The sequence below is a fragment of the Marmota flaviventris genome, chromosome X (genome assembly GCF_047511675.1).
Source record: "Marmota flaviventris isolate mMarFla1 chromosome X, mMarFla1.hap1, whole genome shotgun sequence".
In the NCBI taxonomy this organism is placed as follows: domain Eukaryota; kingdom Metazoa; phylum Chordata; class Mammalia; order Rodentia; family Sciuridae; genus Marmota; species Marmota flaviventris.
In genome coordinates this window covers 42607283-42617641 of record NC_092518.1, presented here as the reverse complement: position 1 = coordinate 42617641, position 10359 = coordinate 42607283, and the positions used below count along the sequence as shown (strand labels likewise).

Here is a 10359-nt window from a genome sequence, read left to right as displayed (position 1 = left end):
GTGAGCCTCCTAGACCTTAGGTCTTGGGTATTCACCCCAGACCTCAGAGACCTCACACCCTGGAATATACACCTCCATACATATATGGAGCAGAGTGCTCCATCTGGGACAAAGACCTCAGTTAACTCAGGCTTCACTGGAACAGAGTTTATGGCTCTAAACCCTCACATGACGTCTTTCACCCTGGGATTCAGACCCAAAACACACCCAGGAACTTTCCTTCTGTCTTCTGTGATAGAGTTATGTAAGCACCTCAAAAGACCTTACAGCCTAGGACCTTCACACCCGATCACTGTCTTCCAAACTGCTCAGTTTTCACTTCCTGGGACAGACCCCCAAATGACTGAGGTGTCACAACCTAGACCCAAGATCTTACTGTGTTGCCCAGACTGGCTTCAAACTCCTAGGTTCAAGGTTTGAGTGATCCTTGTGTGCCACCATGCCTGGCTACTTAAATGGTTCTGAAATACCTTGGACACGAAGTTCCAAATCACTCAGAGATACTCTAAAAATCATCATTAAACATTCCAGAGACCTTGCTCCCTAGAATATAGTGCCTTGAACAATTCAGAGACAGATCTCAAGAGCTTAGAGATCTCAAGATCTTGTAGCCTGGATACAGACCCTGTTCAGAATTCATACCTTGGAGACAAATGTGTATATGCAGCTCAGAGACCTTCTGACAGACCCTGAACAGTTCACAGGACACCCTAAAGATAGACTATCAAAACTTCTGAGACCTTGTACTTTGTAACCCACATATTACAAAACCCAAAAAAGCTCAGATACCTCACAATTGGGAATAGAGACCTACTAATTTCTCAGAGAACTCACAAACCAGGACAAAGATGGTGAAACAGTTCAGAGATATCACACCCTCTCCTCAGACAACCAGAGACCTAATATCCCGAATGTGACCATAGAGCACTCTGAAATCACATATACTACTGGCCCTATACCAATCCAGATACCTTATAACCCTGGATACACTCTGATTCTGAGACGTCAACTGCTAGACACAATTAATAAAAAATGCTCACAAGTGTTAGACACTGAGACATCACCAACAGCTTGGAGACCTCACACTCTGATTTATAGATAAGATCAGAGACTTGAAGATCTGGATACAAACCCTCTACATAGCTTAGACTCCTCACATTCTGTGATGCAGCCCCCAAATAACTCTGAGGTCACATAGCCTGGGCACAGTTTCCAAACAGCTTAGAAACTTCATATCCTTGGCTCAGATGTCCAACAGATCAGAATCTTCCCCACTTTTTTGGGAGTATTGGAGCTGGAACCCAGGGCTTTGCACATGTTAGGCAAGCATTCCATCATTGAGCTACATCCCCAGCCTCCCTTTTTATTTGATTTTGAGACAGGGACTCACCAAGTTGCCCAGGTGGACCTCAAAGATGCAATTCTCCTTCCCCAGCTTCCCAAGTAGCTGGGATTACAGGTGTGTACCACTGTGCCTGGCTCTACTCTTAACTCAGACCTCCAAATGATTCCAAAATATCATACTCTGGACTCAGCTCCACACCATTCATGGAATTTGCACTTTGTACTCTATCCAGAAGGATTTCAGATCCCTGATGGCTACAGGGAAACATCACATTCTATGCAAAGATGGCCACAAATAGCAGAGATCTCATAAATGGGACACAGACCCCAAACAGCTTAATGATCTCAAATCATAGACATGGACTCCCAACCAGTTCAGAGAACTTCTAACCTGGAAGACTGATGTGAAAACATTTCAGAGGTATCACATCCAAACTACTTATACCCACATGGTGACTCACATGATAGGACACTAACTCCCAACCTGAAGATTACACCTTCACACAGCAGATATACAATGCCAAAATGCTCAGGTTGACAAACTTTACAGACCCCAGGACACATATACCCCCAAACACACAAGAGACACCAGAAACTGGTAATATAACCTCAAACTGCTCAGAGACCTCAAAGTCTAGAAACAGACCCCTAGTAAGTCAGAGACCTCATAGCCTATGACCAAGACACCCCCGACAGGAAGGACTTCACACTTGGAAAGAAGTAGTTGAAGAACCTAAGGAGTACAGAGATCCAAGATCTTACACTTTGGGACATGAAGGGTAAAGCACCTGAGAGGCTTGAGACAGTAAAATGATATCAGTAGAAAGACATCAGACTTCAAGAACAGATCCTGAAACTGTTCAGAAACAACACTAGGATAAAACCCAGAGCATCGTAGAGGATTATTCATTGGGATGTGGTTTCAAAACAGTTCAGAACTGGGCATGGTGGCACACATCTGTAATCCCAGTGACTCAGGAGGCTAAGGTAGGAGGATCACAAGTTCAAAGTCAGCCTCAGCAACTTTGGAGACCAACAGCTTGGAGACCTCACACTCTGATTCATAGAAGAGATTAGAGACTTGAAAATCTGGATACAAACCCTCTACAAAGCTTAGGCCCTAAGCAACTCAGTGAGACCCTGTCACAAAATTTAAAAAATAAAAATTAAAAAGGCTTGGGATGTGGCTAAGTGCGTAAGTGTCCCTGGTACAAAAAAAGTTTAGAGGGGTAATATCCCGGGCTCAGACATCCAAACACATCACAGTCTTCATATGAGGGTCACAGACACTTTATACCTGAAAAAAAGAGATGGTTAAATAACGCAGAGATATCATGACCTTGAGCTAAGAGATTTCAAAAATGCACACCTGCAAAACTTGCAAAAGCCCAGAAGACTCACTGGTACACACACACACCCATTAAGTGTTCAGAGACCTTGACCTTGGGGAAAAAAAAAAAACAAACCCTAATGAGTCAGAGATATCATACCCTCCCAAAAGGAACAGAGATGTCCCACCTTAAAATATATCCCAAACAGGTTAAGGAACTCTGGAACCAAACAGATCAGGGGCCATGTGTCCTAGGACACGGGTGGCTAAACATCTCAGAGATCTTACAATGTAAATACAATTACTCAAGTAGCTCAGTAAACTCACCCCCATGAATGCAGACCAGAATATGCTCAGAACCCTCAAATTCAGGATCAGAAATCCTTCTGAGACCTAAGATATAGACCTCAAAATATAATTCAAAAAATTAATATGCTGGATGCAGAATATCAAATAATTCAGACCTCAAATTGTGGGACACAGCCAAACAGATCAGAGACTTCACATCCTGGACATACACCAACAAACAGACCAAGGACCTCACTCCCTGTGATATACAAATGAAAAAACAGCTCAGAGAATTCAAATTCTAGGAAGCACATGCCCATAAAGTACAGAGACTTCACATCCTGTGACATACAAATAGATCAAAGACCACTCACACTGAGATATACACCCACAAACATTTCAGAGAAATAACATTCAGGGACATATACAGATAAAAAGACAATGGACTTCAATCCCTGGGACACATGCACACAAATACACCAGACACTTCACATGACAGGATAAACACCCACTTACACTCTGGGAAATAAACTATAGAATGCACCAGAGACTTCACATATTGGGACACACACCCACAAAGAAAGCACACAAAAGCAGACCACACACCTGATGATTATAATGCACACACACAAGTGACAACAGTACTAACAACCTGGAAGTGCATCCATAAATGGAGTAGAACCCTCGAGCCCTTGACAGTACTCTCACAACCATGTAAAAGAGTCACATGCTGAAAAACACACCCAGAAAAAGACAGTGGATCTCACAACTCTGATGTATGCTTGGAAACATATCAGAGAACTCACACCCTGGGACACATACTCTTACATAGATCAGGGAGCTCATACATAGGGACACACACCCACAAGCAGATCAGAAATTTCAAATCCTACATCATAATCACAATCAAGTCTGAGACTTCATGGGCCAGGAAAACACCAGAAACAGATCCTAAACCTGACATCCTGCAATGCAGAACCACAAAGAGAACAGAGAGCTCATGTGCTGGTTGATCCATTGCAACAGAGAAGAGAGACCTCCACCATCAGACACACACAGATAGATGATAGAGTTCTAATCCTGGAATGTGCGCCAACACCCAGACAAACTTACCATATCACATTAATTTTATATTGTTGCAGAAACAAAGCAACACAATCTTTTTGTTGTAAAACAACACAAATTTATTCTTTTCCATTTCTGCAGATCAGAAGACTGATGAGGAGTTTTACAGGGTCAAGGCATTGGCTAGATGTAGTGGCATGTGGCTGTAGTCCCAGCTACTCAGGAGGTTGAAGCAGGAGATCACTTGAGCCCAGGGCCAGCCTGGGCAACACAGCGAGACCCTGTCCATAAAAAAAAAAAAGTGAGTTGAGAGCAGAACATGTTACATGATCTTCTTTATGTACAAATGACCTAAATGTAAACATTAAAAACCACAATAAACCGTGTGCAGTGGTGCATGCCTATAATCCCAGTGGTTTGGGAAGCAGGAAGACCACGAATTCAAAGCCAGCCTCAGCAAAAAGCGAGGTGCTAAGGAACTCAGTGAGGCTCTGTCTATAAATAAAATACAAAATAGGGCTGAGGATGAGGCTCAGTGGTCTAGTGCCCCAGAGTTCAATCCCCAGTACCCCCCTAAAAAAACACAACAAATATTTTTTTTAAGTCAGTGTATTGCTAGGGCTGACATCCCTGTGAAGTTATTAGAGCAGAATCCAGTTCCTGTATAATGCCCATATTCCCCAGCTCATTGCCCTTCCTCCAACTTCAAAGCTAGCAGCATTTCACCTTCAAATCTCTCCCCCCTTCCTCTCTCTGTATCTCTCTCATATTATCTTTTATCACTCTGCTTCCATCACCACATCACCTTCTCTGACCCTTGCCTTCATGTCTCCCTCATATAAGGACACTTGTGATTACATTGGGCCTACCCAGATAATCTAGGATAATTTCCCCCTCTCAAATGCTTAGTTTAATCACAACTGCAAAGTCCCCCTTTCCATTTAAATTAGCATAACCATAGGTTCCTAGGATTAAGAAGTGGACATCTTCAGAGTGCTATTACCCAACCACTAGAGACAAGCGCAAAACAAACAGCTCTCAGATCTCATTTGAGTAGTGTACTTCCAAATTGATGAGACACCTCCCACTCTCTAACAGACATCCAAAAAGAGCAGAGAGACACACATTCTGGGACATATACCAAAAAATGTTCAGAGTTATCAATTACTTGGAATTAAACTCACAAACACATAAGAGAATCTACCATCTGGGATGTATACACTGAAAGAGAACAAGAGACCTGACATGTTAGGATACACTAAGAGATTAGGGACCCCACATTCCAGGACATATGTACTTGAAGATATCAGGCATTCAGAACTGGGACACACACACATACACACACTCATACACACACACATACACACACACTGCAAAGAGAAACGTGTTATTAGACATTAACCCATAAGAAGTCAGGTACCTCACAAACTAGGATGTGTATCAACAACTGAATAGAACTCATGCCTTTGAAAAATGCACACAAAGAGATAAGACACTCATACTGTGACATATACTCACAAATGGACCAGAGATCTCATGTAAGAAAAATGACCAAAAAGTGATCAGAAACCTCAAATCTACAACATGAAACTACAAACAGGTTAGAGGCTTTACAGGCAGGATTTGTAAACCCAGAATAAAGACAGACCTCACAGCCACACACAAGTCAGAGATTCCAAATCCTATAATAAATACCCTCAATCAAGTAAGAATTCTCTCGTGCTAGGAGAAAAAAATGCCATGAACAGACAACAGATCCAAGATCTTGCAACATATAGCTATAAAGAGCTTAGAGAGTTTATACTGAGACATACTCCCAAACCAGTCAGAGGTTTTCAAAACAAGGGCTGTAAACCACAACAATTTCAATGACTTTGCAGCCTCAACACATACACACCTCAACATATCAGATGCAGATATGTCAGCAAAAAAGTTACATCTGCTTAGAAATATACCTCCAAATCTCAGAGATCTGACAATATAGAACATAGATCCCCCAACAGTTTAGTAAACTCACATCCTAGGATGTACATCCACAAAGGTCTCAAGAGACCAGGCTGAGGGTGTACCTCAGTGGTAAAGCAATTGCCTCACACACATGAGGCCTTGGGTTCAATTATCAGCATCATCATCAAAAAAAAAATCATTTTAAAGCTTGGAAAAAAAGCTCAGAGACCAAACATGTCTTAGGGCATACTTTCACAAATAGACCAGGAACCCTCAGATCCTGGGAGGATACCCTCAACACAGATCAGAGACTTCACAACCTGGTTCATTTACCAGTGAAAACCAAGTATTTTATAACATAGGATATTGCCCACAAATAGATCAGAGAATTCTCATCCCAGAACACACACCAACAGACAGATCAGAGTCATCAAAACCTGGACATATACTCAAAAACATCGAGGCTTTAATCCATGGGATTAAGCCATGAACTCCACACCCTTAATATACATACTAAAATAGATCAGAAACCACACATCCTGGACCCAGAAACTAATGAGAGACTTCATATCCTAAGACATATAACCTCAAGGAGGGGACAGACCTCATATCCTACTTCATTCACCTGCAAACAAATCAGAGAATTCACAACATCAGACACACTCCCATAAGTATATCAGGGAGTTTAAATCCTGGGACATACACCAACAAAAATGACTACTGACACCACAACCTAGACAAGCAGCCACAACACATCAGGGACCTCAAATGCCACGAAGTTCAAGAGCCCTAACATTATGTGACATACAGTATCAAATGGTTCAGAGAGCTGAATTCCTAGGATATGCACCCACAGATTAGAGGCCTGCACATGAACCCACAGAGACCATAGACTTCAAACTCTGCAGTATATATGTACAAACTGAGTCATATATAACAATCTGATCAGATAGTTCACATCCTGAGATATACTCCACAATCAATGCAGACCCACCATGTGCACCTGACACACCCACCCACAAACAGATCAGAGACCTCATATCTGACAATGTACACATAATCCAAGTCAGAAACCTTACAGGCCAGGAAAACACCAGAAACAGATTCTAGACCTGACATCATGTAATCTAGATCCATGAATAGATCAGAAAGGTCATGTCCTGGGACATCTACCAGCAAATACATCAGAGACCTCAATACTAAGATATACACCCACAAAGAGCTCACAAACCTCACACACTAGCCATACAAACTTAAAAAGATCAGACGCCTAATTCTTGTATACATATAACCAAACAAATCAGAAACCTTATGTCATTGGAAATATCCCCCAAACAGATGACAGACCTAACAACCTGGAACACAACCCACAAACATCTCAACATCTCACCTATTGGAATATTACCCCCTCAAATCCAGCTCAGAGATGTCACATCCTATGACATGCACACACAGTCCAGAGACCACAAATTCTAGGACACATACCACCAAACATTCAGAGACTTCTCACTCTGGTACAGACACCTGCACAGATGTCAGAGGCATCTATCTACCTTTGGTCATACACAAACACATCTTGGAGTCACATCCTGGAATGTGTGCTAATGATCATGTAGAAACATTACAACCTAGGACAATATACTTCTTTTCCTATTGCTTCGGTAACAAGTCATAATCTTAATATCATAAAACACATGGGCTGGGGCTGGGGCTCAGCGGTAGTGCACTTGCCTGGCATATGTGAGGCACTGGGTTCGATTCTCAGCACCACGTAAAATAAATAAAGGAATATCAACAACTAAAAAAAAAGTTTTAAAAACCCCCACAAATTTATTATCTTACCTTAATGCAGGTCAGAAGCCAAAAATTGGTTTTAATGGGCTAAAATCAAGGTATCAGCAGAGCAGCATCATTGCCGGAGGCTCTTGGGAAGATGTCTTCCCTGGCCTTTCCACTTCTAGAGCTGCTTGTATTCCTTGGCAAGTGATCCCTTCCTTCACCCTCAAAGTCATCAACATTTCACTTTCAAATCTCTCTCTCTTACACACACATACACACACACATGCACACACACATACACACATATATGCACACACATCTGCCTCTGACATCACATCAGTTTCTCTGCTTCTGACTGCTCTGCCTCTCTCCTATAAGGACCTTCGGGATTCCACTGGATTTCACACCATGACACAGGAACAAGGAATCTCACATTCTAAAAAAATACACCTACAGAGAAGTCAGAATCCTTACAACCTGGGTATATATACCTCAACAGACTAGGGAACTCAAATACTGGGTCATATACACAAAATCAGACTGGAGACCTCCAGTTCTAGGACATACACCCACAAAAAGCTGAGAGCACAAACTCTGGGACACATACCACCAAACAGATCAACAGGTGAGAGACAGAATTCCCCAGTGTATACACCTGCACAGAGATAAGAGAATCTACCATCAAACACACACTCAGACAGATTATGGAGTTCCCATCCTGGGGTGTACACCAACATTGAGATAGATACAGCACAATCTGGGATACTGTATCAGTTTTCTATTGCTATGGAAACAAACTACATTTTTTTTGTCAGAAACAACACAAATTTATTACCTTACATTTCCATAGATCAGAAAACCAAAGAGAAGGTTTATGGGTCAAAGTCAAGGTGATGGCTGAGCTGACTTCCCTGTGGAGCTCCTAGGGGAGAATCCAATTCTTGTAGGATGACTGCATTCCCCAGTTCCTCCATCTTCAAATCCAGCAATGTTTTACCTTCAAATCTCTCTCTCTCTCTCTCTCTCTCTCTCTCTCTCTCTCTCTCTCTCTCTCTCCCCCCTCCTCTCCCATGCATATCTCTCTCACTTTCCCTGTGATCTCTGCTTGTGTTGTTATATCATCTTTCCATTCCATCATCATTTCATTCTGTCACTAAATCACCTTCTCTGAGTCACCTATATATCTCCCTCGTAATTGCTTATGATTACATTGGTGGTCCCACCCAGATAACCTAGGATAATTCCTACATCTCAGGGTGCTTCTCTTAGCCGTGTGTGTGTGTGTGTGTGTGTGTGTGTGAGAGAGAGAGAGAGAGAGAGAGAGAGAGAGAGAGAGAGAGGCGGGGATTAAAACCAGGGGCACTCTACCACTGAGTTACATTGACAGTCCTTATTTTTTATGTTTTATTTTGAGACAGGGTCTGCTAAATTGCCCAGGTTGACCTCGAACTTGTGATCCTCCTGCCTTAACCTCCCTAGTTGCTGGAATTACAGGCATGCACCAATGCGCTTGGGTTATTTAAGTTTAATCACAACTGCAACATCCCCTTTTACCATGTAAATTAGCATAACCACAGGTTCCAGTGCTTAGCAATTGGATAATCAATCCCACAGCTGCAGAATATACATTCTTTTATCAGAACATGAAACTTTTCCCAAAATAGGTCATATATTAGGCCATAAAGCAAGTCTTGAAAAATGAAAAAAACTGAAATAACTTTTTTGCATATAATCAGATCATAATGGAATGAAACCAGAAATCAATAGCAAGAGAAACTACAGAAATTATATTATAAACAAGCCAGGTGCAGTGGTGTCCATCTGTAATCCCAATGACTCAGCAGGCTGAGGCAGAAAGATTGCAAGTTCAAGGCCAATCTCAGTAAATTAACAAGGCTCTAAGCAACTTAGTGAAACCCTGTCTCAAAATTTTTAAAATGGCCAGTAATATAGCTAAGTGGTAAAGTGCCCCTGGGCCCAGTATTCACTCCTGCCAAAAAAAAGACATTATATAAACACATGGAGAATGAACAAAACACTTTTGAACAAATAGTGTGTCTTTGAAAAAATTCAGGGAGAGGGGCTGGTGATATAACTGTTGGCAGAGTGCTTCCCTCGTATGCATAAGGCCCTGGGTTCAATCCCCAGCACTGCCAAAAAAAGAAAAAGAAAAAGAAAAGAAAAAAATCAGGGATTTAAAAATTTTTTTAAATCCAAATTTTAAAATCCCTAGAGTCAAATGAAAATGGAAATACAACATACCCAAACCTGTAAGGTACAGAAAAAGCAGTACCAAGAGAGAAGTTCATAGCTGAGTTCCTACATCAAAAGAACAGAATCAGGGATGATAGCACATACCTATAATCCTAGTATCTTGGGAGTCTGAGGTAGGAGGACCACAAGTCCCAGGTCATCCTTAGAAACTTCATGAGATCCTGTCTCAAAAAGAAAGAAAGAAAGGAAAAGAAGGACTGGGGATGTAGCTCAATGGTAGATCACTCCTGGGTTCAATCCCCACTATGCCCCCAAAACATAGAGCAGAGAGAGAGAGAGAGAGAGAGAGAGAGAGAGAGAGAGAGAGAGAGAAATCTCAAATTAAGAACCTA

General features: G+C 41.8%; 1 long non-coding RNA gene across 2 annotated transcripts in view; it reads right to left on the bottom strand.

Annotated features, from left to right (window-relative positions):
• The window catches only part of LOC139703351 (uncharacterized), a 140476-nt gene that overhangs the window by 62634 nt on the left and 67483 nt on the right, over positions 1-10359 (bottom strand). The window contains exons 3-4 of one of the 2 annotated variants that reach the window (XR_011705726.1): positions 10112-10188; positions 4076-4308 (exon numbers count right to left, since the gene is read on the bottom strand). This is a non-coding gene — a long non-coding RNA (uncharacterized lncRNA). The remainder of the gene's footprint in view (positions 1-4075; positions 4309-10111; positions 10189-10359) is intronic. The other variant, XR_011705725.1, reaches the window with a different exon arrangement.